General features: G+C 38.5%; 1 protein-coding gene and 2 long non-coding RNA genes across 17 annotated transcripts in view; 2 read left to right on the top strand and 1 right to left on the bottom strand.

Moving 5' to 3' along the window:
* The window catches only part of Hipk (Homeodomain interacting protein kinase), a 67,741-nt gene that overhangs the window by 37,287 nt on the left and 12,031 nt on the right, over window positions 1-18,423 (bottom strand). The gene's annotated exons all lie outside the window — the stretch shown is intronic.
* Window positions 11,048-16,738, top strand: LOC144475843 (uncharacterized). 2 transcript variants are annotated; one of them, XR_013494933.1, is made up of 4 exons: window positions 11,048-11,432; window positions 13,074-13,327; window positions 14,039-15,465; window positions 16,204-16,738. It is a non-coding gene; the product is annotated as an uncharacterized LOC144475843 (long non-coding RNA). The 2 variants fall into 2 exon arrangements; XR_013494932.1 differs by lacking the exon at window positions 16,204-16,738 and having other exon boundaries at window positions 14,039-16,172.
* Window positions 11,427-12,972, top strand: LOC144475842 (uncharacterized). The gene is made up of 3 exons (XR_013494931.1): window positions 11,427-12,410; window positions 12,522-12,631; window positions 12,838-12,972. It is a non-coding gene; the product is annotated as an uncharacterized LOC144475842 (long non-coding RNA).

The raw sequence follows: 18,423 nt of genomic DNA, 5'->3' as shown, positions 1-18,423 counted from the left end.
AAGGGAGGATCGATTCACGTACGATCCGCGTGACGAATGTTTTGGAAACTTTCGATGGCTCCGATTCAGTTGACGCCCCTGCGTCGGACCTCTCTAGCGCCTATCTAACCAGGTCCCCGTTCATCCGCGTGCACGACGTGCTCTAATTATAGCGCTGCTTGTCAGAAATAGTGTTGCGAGGTATGATGAACGATCTACGGTACCGCGAAGTACAGTTACGTTTACGCTGGTTGTCTCTGGGCCGGGAGGGAGAGTTCTGCTAAACTGGTACACGACGAGCCGCGACAGATAACACGCCGATAGCTGCCTAATGGATTCCAAATTATACCGCGGGGGACGCCAGGATTAGGCGAGAGACTCAAGAGATAGAAGAGAAGACACTTCGTTATCGTAGGCAGCGGGACGCCGAGGTTCTGAGCTTTTTGTTCATCAATAGACAGCCAGATGTAGATTTTTAGAACATTTTATGTCACATAGATTTTCTGATATTAATATAATTTTCATACCGTGTGTGTTAACTATAGCTATGAGGGAAAATGTTGTATCTATCCTTACAGGAAATTAGTGCGAACTTTGAGGGAGATTACCAACATCTTTTTATAAATTTTTTCGATGGTTTAGGTTCACTATCTTGATGAATTAAGTAAATTGTAAGATAATACTTACATAAAGAAATGAGTAATTAAATAAGTAAACGTACAAACAAATAATTAAATGTCCCATGAGTTATGACCGGAGGTGTACATTTTGCATTGTGCCCCAGTAATTATTTTTTAAAAATTCAATCTAGAACTGTAGTATTCGCTTTACGAAGGATTTAAATATTTTCAAATTAATTTCAGAAATATTGTATCCACTAAAAATTATATAAATATTGGGAGAGTATGATTGCCAAAGAAAGTTTTTCTAAGAAGACTGATTCATCCTTGTAGGACTTATAATAATAACCTAACGTTATTGCTAGATCACCGATTAGCTAATTAGTCTGCGTCGTGACTTTCTTAGTAATACAATATAGCTACTTGTTTATTTCTTCTTCAATGATTGAGATTTAGATCTTCGGGTCCGATATACTTGGACCATTGACGACCGTTCCGAGTATTCTCGATTGGAGTGACTCTAATTTAGTTATGCGGCCCACAAACTTGCACTCGAACGAAATCGTTCTGTCATTGTCGCCTCGTCGCTGTGCCAACGTGTCGCTGGGTATATACACTCAGATAGTCGTTGGTTTCTCGAGACCTTATTCGATACATTTCTAACCACTGCAATAACGATAGAGACCCTAGCCACTATCTTTTTCCTTTTTGTGGCTGAAAATTCACCCAACTCCATCAAAGTGTCAAGTATTATTTACACAATATTCTCTAACCAACCAGAATGTTTCACACAATAAATCGATCAATGGCTAACATTAATTTCTAAAACATAAGAAAGTATTAACAAAAATTTAGTCGATACAGAATTCGCGTACAAATTCACGGTTTGTACCGCGGACCACTCTCCCACTCGCGAAGCATTGAAAGAGTATTAATTCGGGTTGGGCGATTTTGTATTCATGTTCTGAAGAAACGAGTTTTTATTTTTTCGAATTGGTTTTTTGACTTTTGAAATTCATAATTGCCATAATGCCATTAACTATTGTGTTATACATAGAATACACTATACATCACCAGAGCAATTACATTTACTATTCTTAGATTTATCAATCCTATATATTTCTAACAAAAATGTTTTACTTTAGTTTTTGTTTAAAGCATCGAATTTAAAAATCGAGTTCCGCAATAAAGCAATTAGTCATGTAGTACGCATATGGATATAAACAGTATTTCGATAGATTTTTTAAAAATCGATTTTCAAAGAAACGAATTTTCAAGGTTCGATTTTCTAGCGAATCCATCGTTGTCACCGTGATTCGGGATCGGTTTCTCCCTAAGAATCGCCCATCCCTAGTATTAATATTAATACAGCGATCCATCAATGTACCTTTCTTCTCTCCTCCGACCACGTCGCATTCATTAACGTTCTATAAATCAAAAGACATTAATCACGTTACTCATGTCCGTCCAGCAGTATTCTTGCATCAAACTATTCCGCTCGACTTTCATTTTTTTTAATTTAGCCAAACTTTGTTAATATTCGAACAGCATCGGCAACTTCGATTCTCAACGGAAGTTGCACCTAATAAAACTTTCGTCGCGGTAAGAAGAGAGCGCGATACTAGGAGGATTCACCAAGCACAACTCGAAGAAGGCCCTTAGCATGTTTTGGCCCGCTCTTCGGCGAGCGAGACGCGAACGCTACGCATTTCACGAATGAAAAAGTCGATTGACGTACGGAATACTGACAAAAGAATCATCTTTACGTAACAGTCAGCACGCAGTCGGGGACGCGGAAAGTCTCAGATCACTTGAAACCGGTCGACCTTTATTATCGCATCGCAGTATATCGCGCGCAGCCATCTCGAAGATTCAAAGACCTGTCAGCGAAAAAATCGACGAGTATACTTTACGATGCATAGCATCGGATTGTGAATTATTGACTTTAAATGCATTCGCGAACTGTACTATGCATTTTATCGTTCTTTGTTCTTTTTACCTGCTTATATTTCCAAAGATGATTTCTTGTTTGTAAAGTTTGTGAGAAAATTTTTACCAAAATCTCGTTTTTCACTATATTCAAGACTATTGCAACAACATGACTACAGTGGGAACAAAGAGTTTTTCTTATTGACATCAATAAACTATTATTATTAGTAAAGGTCGTAGAAAATCAGATTGAATGGAGTTTCGAAGATACTATTTCATAAGTTACCAAAGAACGCTTTTCTGAGAATTACTGAACGAATGCAATTCTGTTCTGTTTGAATAAGATTCGCCATATATTGCAGCAAACGTAGTTTTCATACTACTCCAGCATAGCGAAAATTAGTCATTTTACAAGCAGGTGGAATTAATTGACTCGCATTGCCATCTTCGTCATGCTTCCCAATATCACGATCATTCTTTCCTCTGCGTCCCCGTCACCATTTCGATCTGGTTCGTCAGTGCGTGGGCTCTGCAGACGCGTTTCCTTTGATCGCTCAGCCGCGGTCGAGCTTGGTCGAGATCCTCGCTTATTTTACCGAAACTACACCAAGTTTCCTCGCACGGTTGTCAGTTAATTCCTGTGTTAGGCCATGCGTGAGCTGTAGAGCGAACTATCGCGCGACACGACGCGACGGTTCGACTGCGATCGTCTGCTCGTTAGAACTTGGCTGCTCAAAGCACTAGGAAAAATGAAACGGTTGCTACAACAGTCTGATAACTTTGTCCTGGCAGTCTGCGAGAAGCATCCAATTTTCAATATTTTAACAAACCTCGGCTCTTCAGTATTTTAACAAACCTTGGTCAGTTTTATTTATTTATAATACTTTACGGGGAAAACCTTTTAATACAAAAATAAAGTAATACCTAGAGAAAAACAAGATAAAAAGGACGCAACGGAAAATATCATTGTTTATAAATATGTATTTTCAAGCGAGTCTTCATAATTATGTGAATCGAAAGGCGTAGTTCTTGTCAGCATACAGTAGAGAATTTTTAGTGAATTAATATTGTTGGAGGATTTGAAAGCACCATGAATTAGCTCCAAGGAGCAGAGATTACTAAGTAGGTTTAGTATTTTAGCAAACATGACTGACGTGAATACAAGATTACATTGTTAGAAAATATTTTTTTAAAATCGAATATCGACAACCTTCGGAGGTAATCGATCGGTGTTGTCGAGCAATTGAACACGTTCTGTAACTACTTCGGAAGATTGTTTCGTTGCTGCACCACTTACTAGCGGAGTCAAAAAGAAACAAAGGTTTTGAACATATACTATCGAAGGTTTAGATTTAGCTAAACTAGCATTCATTATCGCATCCAGTAGACGTGCAACCAGCCAGCAATTTCCAACAGTCTGCGAACGGAGAACTCTTTCTCGCTTTGTCTCTCCGCCTGAATAATGAAACTTCTTCTATTAAAAACAGAAAATTACTTCCTGTACAATCTCGCGGCTAGTGTAAAATTCCCACAAAATCGTAGCATATTCTAGTCACGTTATAGTCTTCCGTACAGCTCTGTGCCACAGTCCCGATACGTATGCTCGTCGCGTGTCGCTCACTATACCGCTAAACTCTACTCCATAATACAGTAGTGGAGTCGATAGCACGGTGCATATAGCCTATGTGCATCTGCATAGAGTGAGTATCCATGACCCGGCTGGTTCTCGATCCCATAGGGGCCTGGACCGACCGCAAAGGGTTGAGTTACCGCAAGTATAGTCAGCGATTTTTCTCCCGGGGCTAGTTCCCCGGCAGCAATAATAAGCGACGTGCCTCGCCCATCGAGTGTGTCTCTCACTCTCACTCCGGCCTATAGCTCGTTTTTTTTCTCTCTATCTCTCTTCGCGAGACCGCGTCGCTTCTTCTGTTGATTATCCGGCCGCGGCTTTTTACGGTGCGGTTGTTCGCGAGATCCGCCGCCGTGACTTTCTAAACACGGCCCCGGCAATTGTTTCCATTGCGATAGAAGAGCCTTGTTGGTTGCTCATGCCCGCGATGACTCAGCCGCGAGCCGAGGTTGCACGAACCGATGAAACTTCTCCGGGAGAGCTCGCAGACTCGAGACGGGGGTGGAATACCGGCTCCAAAAATAACTGTTATTAACCGTTACATAAAGGCTCCGACTGATGCAAACAACACGGACGATGCGATAAGAGCGTTACGAGCGGAGCCTTTGGTTTCCAGGAGACTGGACTTCTACGGATGGAAGTTTAGGGGATGATTTCATTCGAGTCCGTGGAATCGAGATCCGAAGCGGGGAAAATGTATTTAAAGACTTTGATACTGTTAATTACTAGATCGCAGTAAATTGTTCAGCGGTAATTATCATGTACCCTTGAGTCGTGGGTGTTTTTTTATATAATTGAGATCACCCCTACTTAAAAATAGAGGAGATATAACACAAAAGATAGCTGTGATTGTTAATCGTTAGCTAAACCTGTTATCATTTAGGAAGAACCAAGAAAACGCTGCGGAGAAGATGGTATAATAGAATGTCTGACTTGTAGGGGCTACACTACTATGGTCATACTACTTTTAACCCCTTCCACTATAACAAGTCAGCCTCGTAGATTCGAAATATTTCGTCATATCAGGAAAAGAAATACAATACATATGACATTTTTCGTCATGGAAATATGTAAAAGAAATATATACTTGAAGCACATTACGCTTTACGTCGTTCTTACCCATTAAAACATAACATGTTCTCTAACATCCTCCTTAATGAATTATTTGATAAGCGTGTTGGACATGGTTGTGAGTAGTCAGCAATAAATCAATCAATACTAGCAAATAAAAGTGTTTATATCTCACGAACGATTGAACTTTTGATTTATGTCTAATGCATTTCTTAAACATCCTGTATGTGTATATTCAACAACGATGTAACTAAGAAACATTAGAAATATTTGATTTTGTCAAGATAAGTAATTAACAAGTGAAGAACAATTTTTTTTATAATTTAAATGTGATAATTCAATTTCTTCCCGCGGAAAAATAGGTTTCCATTGTGAAACGAGTTAAACGAAAGTTGATTCCCTCTTCTTTTAAGAACAATACTTCCGCTCCGATTTATTGATTGGCCCCCACGCTGCTAAAATTTGTACACCCCGTAGAATGCAAAAGTATCCTTCGTGGAAACTCGACGAGCCCGATTCTCCTTCACCCCCAGGTATTCTAACGTCGTTTCGGTGGTTATAGCTGTTCCAAGAACCAGATATCGTAGCTAGCAACCCCTATGACGCGGCCGATCGCCTGATAAACGGGGAAAGACCCGAAGTGAACGAGTTGGGCCAAGGTTTCCGTGGAAATCCGCGATGAATCACGGTGAAATTCGCGGGCATACCTAGGCAATCCGTCCGACGACGAACAGCGCACGGATTATTTCCATTCGAACGAACGCACGCAGAGACTGCAGTACCATTGATCGTCAGAATTTCAAAATATTTCGAATTTCTGCGGAATCATTAGGTAACGTGTTTCGTGTCTCGTACGCTCGACTCGGCTCAGTTGAATATTACAGCTAAGCTATGACTTTATGCTCATAAATAGGCTTTACGCATTTTTGTCAAAAACGACTAGATCGAAAATAAAATTGTACAGACATGAGAAAATTTGGGGATACATACTTTTATATTATGTAGAACTCATGAAAATTATCGAAAGAAGAGAGACGTTTTAATCTGACTTGCGATTCTTACAATCAACTTGGATAATTTTGTTTTCATTTCATCTTCGGCTATTCATAAATCTTTTACGTAATTAGGTTAAACCGTTGTGTTCATAAATAGCTAGGCTAAATCTTCAAGCATTTATAACACAGGCAACTGTTCAAGAATTTATTTAATCCTACTGTAACTCGTTTCTCGAAATTTCTAGTCAAGATGATAAGTGCGACTAAATTTTTAAGTCTCAAATTTGCAATCTGTTTGAAAAATATGTGGAGGTAATGTAATTACACTTGCATATGTTTAGTAATGAATACAAACGTATACATATATCTTTCTCAACCTGCTGTTTTTGACGACATACTCTAGTCATGAAGAAATAGCAACACTTTGTGTTACAACGACTGTACTCCTCAAAAACTTTCAAACTTCTGCATCGGTCTTGTAGCAAAAATTAATCCGAAAGACTCTGATCATGCATAAATAACTATAGCTAGCCACGTCTGGCACCGAAAGCCGTAAATCTCGCAAAATAAAAGCTCGTGTGTGCACAGAGCCTTCTCACGAGTCAGAGAGGGGAGACTGGATTCGAGAAGATGCAACAAGGTACATATCGAGTTCTGCGAATCGATGCGCACGATGCACACGGGATGCGGTGCAGAGCGTGCAGCGTGCAGCGTGCAGCATGCACCGTACACCATGCACCGAGCGTCAGTCCCCGATGAAAGAGGCATTACGAGGGGTCCGTGCGCCTCTGTCGTCGTAAATTAAGCGTCTAGTATCGCGATCATAAACGTCTGATGTTACGTCCCGTATTTATAAGCCGCAATCGCGCTTTACAAAAGTTCGCCGACAAATTGGATGATCGCGCGTTAGCGTTCGTTTGCGCACGGTGCCATCATCGCGTGGATCACGGACACCGTTAACAATCCAAGGAGCAGGATAATCGCGTCCTCGGTTCATAACTAATCTTTGTAGCTGGTGCGCGACTACAAACACTACAATATGATCCACGGTTCGAACAGTGGCTGCCGCGAGATACGCAGTCAACTCCTGTTGCAACGCTAAAAATGAATTCCGACGGTTATCTTGAAAAATAATTTCCTTTTCACGATATTATAAAAAATTCACGCTATTATACTTTTACGATTTCATCAACACTAAACGTATTTTTTTTAATAGTAGCTATTCACACGTGAAATTCATTTTACATTTCTATCAACAATTCGGTGGAAATGAAAGAGATAAAATTTGAACTTTCCACCTATACACAACATACAGCTATGCTGCCAATTTTATACAACGATCGAGTTAAATAATTTTAATAAGTTGTAATTGATACATAAGCATCCTTGATTTCTATTAATTCTTTCACTATTTTATATTACACCATCACCTTTTTGCCACAAATGCATAAAATCCGCAGTCTAATTATTGTTTTTGCTATTTATTAAATTGATTTAAGAAAAATAAGGATGTACCTGCTGTGTTCTGCAGTTGACCTGTTGTGTTCTGCAGTTAACGCAGCTGATTTTTATTTTGTATCGTTGAAAATGATTCTATGTTTGTAGAAAACTGTTCGCAGGATTATTGTTTGAAGAGTACGGTTCAACCGCGGGTCGTAGCAGGGTTTAATCATTTTTTAGAATATTCTGCACTAGAGGGAGAGCATATTTTTGTAATACTTGTACCCGATGGTCTGGAACAGCTTTCCTTTGAAGGGTCGTGAGCAAGCTATGATTTCGATGAAACTGTGAGGCTTATGAAACAGCTAAAAATAATAATACGTATTTTTTTAGCTGCTGCGACTAAAGCTTAAAGGGTGAACCACCCTCCAAAGTAACCCCCTCTTCCCGGACCACCCTTCCCTGGGTCGAATCAAAAACGATCTCTAAAATCTTTTAGCCTCAAATGAATGATGCCAGATGGAATTCTCGTGTTTACTATCAATGAAACAGATAGATGAGCCGGTTTCGGTAAGGTGACCGATTCTGTGCTTTTGATTTGTTTTTGGACATAATTAATTTTATATTTATCAAACAAGACATGTAGAATATTTTGATTCTTTATCTTTTTTCATTGTTTGATAAAAAAATTTATTTTAATTTATTTCTGAATACAATAATCTAATAAAATTTGTGGTCACACCATAGTAACCGGCTTCATTACCCCAAAAAATGATAGAAATCATTCAATTCCTTTTTCTTCCCTTGTTAATACAACTTAATATTTTAAGAGGTGAAATTTAGGATCGTTTCAACTCTCGAGCTTAAACTGCTATAGCCAAAAAATAGTTCAATAGTCTCGCAAGGGTTAAGCCTAGCCTCAACCGTCTTGGCGTTGCCAAGGAACTTCAAGAGCCTTCAGGAAGAGCTGCATGGCCCGAAAATCTACTGAGCCAAGCTGCATCGCTGTCGCTTCCGTGAAATCAGCGGATCCATATGGTAGAGCCATATGGCGAAACCAAGACAGTGTAGAGACTTGGCTTTATACGTTCGTTCCTAAGACTATAGGCACGCAAAATTATTCGCGGATGATTGCTTCGTAAAAGGTATCGGCAATGCTTTGTTCCTGAAAGACACGCGGAATTCTGAAAGAATGCACTTGGTTCTTGAAAGAATGTACGTGGTTTTCGAAAGAATGCAGTTGGTTTCGGAAGAATGGGCTTGGTTTTCGAAAGAATGCACTTGGTTTTCGGAAAGCCCTTGAGTTTTTCACAAAATCATCATTAGTATACTGTAACTAGGACGATGTATTCCACCGTCCATAAATGTGTGGTCACTCGTTAGTTTTGCTATAATAATGTACGTCTAATTTAAGTTTAAATAATCAAGACTTCCATAATTGACGCTTTTTTATCCCGTATTACCGCGTATATTACATACAGTATGGAAGATATTTCGTCGGATATAATGAACAAATTGATAGCTAAAATTGCAAAATTGGTGAAAGAAGTTTTAAGAGATCACGATATATTGGTGAAAAGAAAATTGAATGGTTATTTTGTTATTATTAGTAAAATATTAAATTTATTATTGGTAAAATACATTCTCAAATGTAGTACAAAATAAATAGATATCTTTATGTATGTGAAAATTAAGTCACTAGTCAGGCAGAGAATCCGTACAGTTCACGAATGACTTAAGGAAATTTCGATTTTTGAAGCATTTACTCATTTTACGTACCACAAAAGAGCGTCGGATAATTTGTAAAAGGGCGTGATAGGATCCTCGGTCATTGACAGAATCAATCTCATTCTATTCGATATGAATGCCTGCAGAATTTTGATCACATTACCATATTCTACGTCAAATGACATACTGAAAGAAGACGTTAACACTCAGAAAGTAAACCTTTTCGGCTCTTGAATGATTAGCAATTTATCCTTGAATCCATTCACAGCTCTACCGATCTACAATTTCTTAAACGTGCCTCCGAAGTCGACTCTTTGGCATTTATAAATTCCTGGTAAAATTGTGTAGGTGAAATTGCGAATAGTAAATTATGGTAAAATTAAGTAGGTGAAATTGAGATTAGTAGATAAGACTGTCTGTATCTATTAAAACTATTAGAGAAAGAACGAACTTTCTATTCCGCTTCTATCTCTTGCACTTCAACCAGGACAATTTTCCGTGGCCACAATCTACACTCTACACGCCCCAAAAGATAGAACACTTTAAGATTAACATGATTTTGATTTATTGAACATTACAATCGAGATTTTTAAACCAAGAAAAGTGATGAAAAAATTATAACAGAAAGAATGAATAGCAAACTGTATTTGGCGATGTTTATGTGAAAAAATACAATTTAGATTAGCCAGGCAGGCCATTGGACCATAAAATCATAGGGAAAATCTTGACCGAGCTATAAGGTAAGGAAAAGCATAATTTTTCTTCCATATATTTTCAGCTAAGATTTATGTGAAAATTGAATTTTTCTTCTAATAAATCGTACCTCGTTAGGATCTTCAGAATTCAAAAGGTTAAAATAACTGCCTTTCGGATTCATTGGTAAATATGTACACCGTGATTTTTTGAGATCTTTTAGGATTGGTGTTTGCCTGTCCCCGCGTTGAATAATTAAACCATGCCGTAGAAACCTGAGCGCACCTGTCTAGCGCAGTCTAACGAAACACGAACTACATAGTCCGTTTTGTCTATTCTATCGACGCCGATGCGAGAAGAATAAATGATGGAACCCTGAACCCCAGTAAAAAGACACTATTCCACGTGGAAGTACGAATTCAAAGTAGAATAAGGTCTCTCCATAGATCGTTTAATTCCAAAGAACCATCCAGCAGAAGAACGCTGTCTGAAAAATTGATGGCTGTAAAGAATGCCCGGCAAGATCGATCCTCGTTCATTCTACTGTTTGCGCAGCGCCATTTATACGGCCGCAGAACAGTCCCATAACATCCGTTGTCGTTCCGATATCACTGTCTAATAAAACCGTCGCGGTAATAATAATCATCGCGGAATTGATGCGGGGAACAGTTTCGCATTCGATCCATTACACGCGACGGTTCTCCTTTCACGTTCGATTCGAAAGTTCCGAGATCGGTGAACACGAAGACAACGACGGGAACGACGATGACGGCGATGGGACTTTCGGTACCCTCGATGCAGAGGCCTGCTGCATTTTCCATGCCACGTTCGCGAAATCACGATTACGCATTGCACTCGCGTCCGCGATCGAGGACCAGCGCGGAGCCGTACACACCGTTTCTGCCTAATTAGAATTTTCGCGAACGAACCGCCTCCGCGGACCTGTAACCGCCGGTAACCAAGTCGTTGCCCAACGTTGCGTAATCGGCACCTGGATTTCAGCAACACGAAGCTTTTTCCACGGAATCGCCGGGAACGCGACGCGATCGATCGTCCAGATTGCCACGCAATAAGTACGTCGCACGTTTCTTCGCGGCCGTGTCAACTTCCACGCATTCCACCGCCAAGTCTCGACCGACAGATAACGTTGCAAAAGCCGTCATGGAATTTGCCAATTAACCCTCTGCTGATCGAACGTTTCTTTCGGACGCGCTCCTCTAGTCGACTGTCGACGATGACAATATACACGGGAATTGGATACGCTTGCTTGCTGCTGGAGCATTTAGTAACTGGATCTCCTGTGTGACAATTTTCAATATTTTTTATTTTAATTCTGTGAAACTGCCGGTAATTGTAACAATAATAACATCCTTTTGATATGATAATATGTTACGCGAGTAGCATATCAAACAGAAAACAGAAAGGAAGTGATGTAATAAGAGGATATAATAGAATAGGAAATAAGGTCGAGATAAGTAAAGTGAAAAAGTTGAGAACATAATAAAATTTAAGATTATTAAAGTAACAAATATAAAATTATAGTAAATAGAAAGAGCATATCATTTCCTTATTCGATTTCGTGTAAATGCACACATAAGAAGTGGAACTGACTGCTAAGAAACTAACCACAAAACTGCTAAGTACTATTACGTGTTGCTTTATAATGGAAATGATAAGATTAATTTGAAGCGGATCTCATATAATGTTTCTTATACGTACTTGAATACGGAAGTTTAATAACACTTTTAGGATCTTAATAATCATAAAAAAAGGAATTGGAAACAGGTAAATTGAAACTGTGTGGTAGTTCCAATATTCAAAGTTGGATACAACAGAACTTTGTTTAGAGTGTAAGTTTGAAACTTTCACTAAAGTGAACCCACATCACGACACTCGAAAGTTAATACGCAAATTTTGTATACTTATTTATCGCATAAGTAATTGAACTGTCCTGTCTGCGTTTATTTTACTTTTGTGAATGCGCTTGTAGAGTGATATAATGAAACATTGTAGTTTAAGTACAATTAGAATTTAAAGTAAGTTATTTTTGAAACAGTCTTCAGAATAGTAGATTATGTAAGATCGATTAATCAGATTTCTTTGTGAAGAGTGTTTGTTGCTCGCAGTGAATTCAATCGTAAAGTAAGAATGGTTTCTAAAAGAATGATCTTGGCTATTTCGCAATTAGTATACTAGTATAAATTTTTCGAGAATGACGTATAGGTAACTGAAGAAGGGCCGATGATGCAGCGGCTAGGTGAAAGGGCAAAGGTTCTAAAGTGACTAAGAGATATAGAACAGAGGGCTCGGCAATGATTAACCGAGGTACATAACATTCGGCAATCTGCTTTGGCAAAGAGATAGCTTCTACAAAAGATAACTGCCAATAATAGGCGAGGCATGCATCCAACAGTGTTAATCAAATTTTGAGTACAGATATCTGTCCAACTCTAACTTTAACGAAACAATCTTCTAAACATCTATATCACCAATTATTATTGGTTACGTCTAAAGTACATGCGCCGACACTAGATTTGAAGTCAGAGGTATTAAATCTGATTTCGAATATTATTACAAATATTATTACGTTATTACACTTTATACTCGATTTAACAAGCCTTTGATTATTTTTTGTTTACTTCAAGCAATTTTAATTTCTCTTGAAATTATTTTGTATTACATCGTGTCTACAAAAAGTTTCCAAGAAATTACAATGTTTTAGATCAACAATACAAATCTCTACCGTTTACAGAGCATAACGCTGTATGAAAATGGAAGGTTGGTTGCCCTCTGACTTCCACGTAACAGGCATTACTGCAATACGTGGTCAATGTCCTGTCTTTCGTATTCACGCCCTTGATGATTGTCTCTTGATACTGAATGTGAACTTGTGTCATCGTCACGACGTTCTCATTTATAAAAGTTTTATGTACATGGAACATCAGAGGAGAGCAAGGCGAGATCATGGAAAATATTTTCAATTTCCAGGCCGAGGACCCGCAACAAATTCCGTCGAAGATGAAGCGAGATGAGCGATCCTAAAGGAACGTAGACAACGGAAGTTGGAAAGTTGATCGCTGCCTTGCAGGCACGCGAGAGGAATTGGTGCTAGAAGACCCACGGGGGTAAATTTCGCAGTCTACGAGACTCGGGAATGGAAGTTGAGGAGGTTATGGGTGTTCCTTGGATCACGCTGCACCGTCACCGTGACTCACATTCAATCCTCTGCTAATCCGAGACGCGTATGTACTACTTTTTATATATCTATATCGATTCTTGATCCGTGCCTCGCCTGCAAGAGACGTCGCACGAAGATATCACGTTATTTCGGGAGTTTGCGTATTTTCGTGGGAGTCTGATTACCATGGAAAACTCAGACGTCGTAATCAAGACAAACATCCTGCCCCCCATTTACTTGTAGCTTTAATTATTTTACCTCCACGTCGGTTTGTTTTACGAACATTGTGTTAGCATTTAGCTTCGTCGCGCGGGATTTTATTTCAATTGCTGCGGGAAAGCCGGTGCGGAAGTTGGCTGCAAGCCGCGTTTTCGATGGCAGTATTGTATTCTTAGAATAAGTGGGAGAATATTGTCAAAGAAAATATAAGCAGCGAGATGTAATGTACGTTGTGCCTTAAAACTATAAAACTGTCCAAAAATGTTTGGTTTTTATACATAGGAGTTAATATAATAACGAATGAAATATAGCATGTTCGAAATCATACTGCGAAACAGCGTGTCTTTTTAGAGGGATTATAATGTTTACTGTGAAACGAAAAAAAAAGACAAATCAAAATAGTAAAGTGCAATTATAACAGAAACATAGTCATAATATTGACTATAATGTATACAAACTGAACATTTTCAGTGGTATCATAATTATAGATATGTTCCATAATTAATAATAAACGTGTATTGAAATGAGAGGCTCGATAGTACCTTCTTTTTTACAGATCAGGCTGCTGTGACGTCCATAATTTATGGCTCGTGTGTGACACATCCCTTGCACGCGCCGCGTTTAAAAATAATGGAAAATGGGAGGAAAAAGCTTCCTGAGAAAAAGTTCAACTATAACTGTGGTCATCGCACAAACTAACGATTAACAAAGATATTTTTTAATTAGACCATAATATTTATATTCTAATACGTTCGTAGTTTTATATCTCGTAAACACAGTTTTGTCAAAGTGTCACTATGATTTTAAATGCAAAAGCAGTCCACCGTAACTCAGAGTTATAGTCGTAAAGTTGGCAAAACTGACTTGAAAGCCTGTTCAAACTAGTGGTACGCAGTGTGTGCTACTTAAAAGAAATTTATTATTCGTTACTTATTGCTGCTATTAAGGAGGTCTAAATTAAATTTGTTTGCCTACGAGAAGAAAAGAGACCAAACCATCCTCGATTGTCTGCGAATACATTAAACCAAGCTGACGCACGAATATATTATTATCAATATACAATGACCCTCAAAAGGGTTCGTATACCATTTAAAACGCAATAACTTTCTTAAAACTGGACTAAACGATTTTCATTTTGTTAGATGGTAGAAAGACTGGTCTACTAGCAATGACTGAAATATTTAAAAAAAATTTTGCTATTACTTGAAATGACGAACATAAATTTACATTTCTTTAATTTTTTGACAAAATACATATGGACATTAAAAAGATTCTAAACTCTTACATTTTTAGAGATATTTAAACAAAAAGTTAAAAGACCATATTTATATATTTCTACATTACAAATAGTAGGAAACAGAAACATACAAATAAGTTCTTTCTTGATTTTTGTTTAAAGAGGGTTTAAAAAAGTGATCAATGAGAAAGCAAAAGTGTCTATGATTTTCCGGGTTAGTGAAACGGATGAAGCAGAAGTTGATATCCTGGCGTCCTTAACGAAAATGATCGAGAGTTAAACGTGGATCTTGAACTCGGTGAAAAACTCGTCCCTGTCGACGATCGTGGATCACGGCCCAGTCCCTGGAACCCGTCCCGACCCATATGTGGGTCACGTAACAGTGAACGAGTTAATAATCGCCGAAGAGTTCCACGGCTTTCTCGCGACAGGAAGTCAACTAAAAAGATCCTACAATAATTTCATCGAGGAAATAACGTTCGCTTGTATATCCAGGATCCCGCGTTTCCTCCGCACGACACGTGCATCCGGAAAAGGTGGCGCATGTAATGACGGAATCGAGCCGATTTCACTGGACAAGGACAGGAGAGCTCCGAACGAATACGTTCTCGCAACAAGAACAATCTCCCGGGGTGGAGGATGGATCGACCAGTAATTGGATCAGCAGAAGACGAACCGTGCCGGGGCTTTCTCCCGGAAACGAAACTATCGGGTTCGCCGGAAAGTTCGAGTTGATATTTGCGACGGTAACTCTGTGTATTTAATTGCGATTGTTTCACCAAGTTTTTCGACGCTACCAGCATTCCCGCTATTTTTTGTGCAAGCTACACAAATCTGCAATGTTAATATAAATTTGTAGTAATCGTTTTATCTCGTAGATCTATATGCTTTTTATAGTCTTCCAGTTGTTCAATAAAATAGGCTTCTTTTACAGTTCGTAGATCACTAATCCCACGAAATTGTTAATTATACGAGCGACTGTAGATGTGTTTCGTTTGTTCTTTGTTGTGTTGGCCGGCCGTCTGATCGGATGCTAATTAGGACTAAGCGTTAGTATATTAATTGTTAAACGGCAGAAGCTCTAAATTTTATTTTAATCGCTCTTTTTTTATACTTTTAAGCAATTTTAGCTTTTTTTATCGTTTTTCATTTGCTATACATTATCTGCAAAGTTAATACTGTGCTGGTTTAATTATTTGACATCACTGGTGGCTACATTTTGATGTAGAGGAACAGCCTTCTATATTATTTTAATTATGCCTCTTCATTTCTGGGTGCTTCTAGCACTTTTGCCGTATTTCGTACACTCTTTCTAGTTTTAATAATGTACCCTGCAACTCATTTTACGTTCGTAGTAGCTGAATTCGTAGGTAAAAGAAGTCTCATAATTTGGTTTAATTATTTCTAATTTCTGATATTAATTAGTTTTACTAGAAGCTAAACTTTCAAGTCAGGCTGGGTATTTTAATGAATATTATTTATAGGTGATTAAACTGCCAGTGGTAATTAATGTCCTTAGTAATGATACATCATCACTGGCAGTGTATGATAAAATGACTTCTCCGGAAATGTGTTGGACTTGCTGTTTCATTGAAAATTTCCTTTTTCAAACGAAGGAAATGCAATTCATTCTAAAAATACACTTGTCCTTTTATCAACTTGAAACCTATAATCAGATTGCTGATATGTTTATAGAGTTTTTACAATCAGCTGTTAAACTAAATTACAATTGTATTTTCTGCAGAAACTTTAATGTACCGTAACTATAAAATTTACTATTCTAAACTAGAAATATTACCAATTCTGTCAATCACTATGTTTCAACAGCTAGCTTAAAGTAGCTTTAGGTTAAAAATGGGAATAAATTCAGATATAATGTAATGCAATAAAAATAAATGAACCACAAATGGAAACGGCAATTTGTGCATTTATGACAAATATTAATAGATAAAATACGCAACAATAAAATCACTCGAAGAACTTGAAAAACATTGTTGTATTATTTCAACTAATTATAATTATTACGAAAAGGAAAAAATGTTTACGTAGCTTCCTTATTTTGCACGAAATGTGTACAATTTTTTATTACAAATAATTTAGGATCTAATTATAATATTATCTGAATAAATTCTATTTAATAAGAATTCACACCATTTTTACTTCCTTGATACTCAAAGAACAAAATACAGATTCACATGAAACAACCTACGAAAATAGAAATTGGCAAAAACATCCCGCGTCTAACCATTATATTCTCTCACCTATAATATATTATAAAGAATAAAAATTGCCACATTTTAACTTCTTTTGTACTCTAAGATAGTCGAACAAAATATTTCTCGATACAGATTCGTATAAAACTACTCACGGAAATAAAAATTTGCTAAAACACCGCCAGTCTAACCTGCTGGTTAAGTAAATATTCTCTCAGCTCTAATAAACCGTCCGTCTACAGTACAGCGCATATACAAATCAACAAAAACCGACGGAATTTCTAGTTCCTTTCTATTACGAGAAATCAGACCGAAAAGAATTACCTCGAATTCAAAGTGTTACGAAACAACCTGCAAAAATTCGCAGTCGGCCAACAGCGAATCAGTCTCCGAAAACCAAAAGGAAACGAGGACAATTCGGAGTGCACGCGAGAAACATTGTTGCCGGACAATTCGCTGCGGCCAATTCGAAAGTTGTCGGTGAGAAATGGTCGCGAACTTTCCGGGCAGGCCACCCAGTATATTCCGTGTTGGAGCTTATTGGCGAAGCTGGAGGCCACGGACCGTGGAAAGTTCCAGCGGACGAAACATTTTTGCGGACCGTCCGTTTCCGTCGGACAACGGTGATACGTTCGTTGCCCGACGGCCTGGAACAGCAAATCGAGACACGAGAAACTCCCCTTCCGTGTCCCTTCGACCCCCGAAAAACACCGTCGGCCATCTTTTTTTTTGGATCCCGGAGCTTAGAAGAAGGAAAAGTCCTTCATAGAGGCTGGATCCCTCGATTGGTGGATCCTTCTTGCGGAATTCAGATCCTCGGACGCCGATTGGATCGCCTGATCCTTCCTTTACCCCTGCGGTGAGCTTTCAAATAGGGGATACGGCCTTCTTTTATGACTCGGCATGTTCGGACTACCCGGTTCCCCGATCCTCAGGACCCCGGACCGTGAATCTGTTTCTTTATGCGATAGTATACTCACGAAAATACGTCGGAAATCGTAGACAGGCTCAGGTAGAGTCTATATACCTGGCCGACGATCGTAACATTGTGCCGGCGATTTCTATGGAGGAAATCGAACGCGCTGAATGCGTAATTTAAGCGAGTCTCGAAGAGCAGCAGATGCGCGAAGTGAAATGAAACGGAATTTTTTAGCGACTCTGATTTCGTTTCATGACCCGTTATGGAATGTCGATCCATAGCTTCGCTAGTTTAATCTCTTATTGAGCATATATGAGCGACATTATTCATGTACCAAGTTTGGTACAGTCAATTTTTATTATGATCCATTTGTGCAAAGTTTTATTAGCACTTTTGAGATGCCATTTCCATTCCACTAACTAAATCATCTTGATTTTATGAGATTTTAGTCAACGTTCATGTCATTTGCCGATGTATTGTACGAAAATGTTTCTTGGCTTTGTAGATAACAGCTTTATATACACTGTTTCATATCAAATTGGATCAAGTACATTTCATGATTGGAAATAGTT

Source organism: Augochlora pura, chromosome 10, assembly GCF_028453695.1.
Source record: "Augochlora pura isolate Apur16 chromosome 10, APUR_v2.2.1, whole genome shotgun sequence".
Classification (NCBI taxonomy): Eukaryota; Metazoa; Arthropoda; class Insecta; order Hymenoptera; family Halictidae; genus Augochlora; species Augochlora pura.
The sequence above is the reverse complement of the archived record's forward strand: the minus strand, read 5'-3'. Positions and strand labels throughout refer to the sequence as shown.